The 442-nt window shown below is 45.5% G+C and overlaps 1 non-coding gene across 1 annotated transcript in view; it reads right to left on the bottom strand.

Moving 5' to 3' along the window:
* The window catches only part of LOC134545319 (small subunit ribosomal RNA), a 1992-nt gene extending 1817 nt beyond the window's left edge, over positions 1-175 (bottom strand). The window contains exon 1 of the ribosomal RNA XR_010078445.1: positions 1-175. This exon is cut by the window's left edge and continues 1817 nt beyond it. This is a non-coding gene — a ribosomal RNA (small subunit ribosomal RNA).
* Positions 176-442: the final 267 nt, after the last annotated feature.

Below are 442 nucleotides of genomic sequence, written 5' to 3'. Positions count from 1 at the left end.
CAGCATGTATTAGCTCTAGAATTACCACAGTTATCCAAGTCATGTGGTACGATCTAAGGAACCATAACTGATTTAATGAGCCATTCGCGGTTTCACCTTATTTTGGCTTGCACTTAGACATGCATGGCTTAATCTTTGAGACAAGCATATGACTACTGGCAGGATCAACCAGGGAGCTGCTAGCAGCTTTTTTTTTCGTTCGGAGGAACCTCCCGGGTCCGCAGAGCACCGGGTCCGAATCTTATGATGTACATTTTTTTTTCCTTCTGTATCAACAAGTACGGGGGCGACTTCCCAATATCGACACCCGCTTTGCAATTGCAAAGTCTTTCCTTCCATCTCTAATTAATTTTCCTAGGGAGTAGGCGAGGCCAAACTTCCAAGGCTTTCACTGGCGAATATATCGCGCTCTTAGAAACTCGCATGGTACTTGGCGAGTGGA

This window comes from Bacillus rossius, unplaced genomic scaffold (assembly GCF_032445375.1).
Source record: "Bacillus rossius redtenbacheri isolate Brsri unplaced genomic scaffold, Brsri_v3 Brsri_v3_scf659, whole genome shotgun sequence".
NCBI lineage: Eukaryota > Metazoa > Arthropoda > Insecta > Phasmatodea > Bacillidae > Bacillus > Bacillus rossius.
The sequence above is the reverse complement of the archived record's forward strand: the minus strand, read 5'-3'. Positions and strand labels throughout refer to the sequence as shown.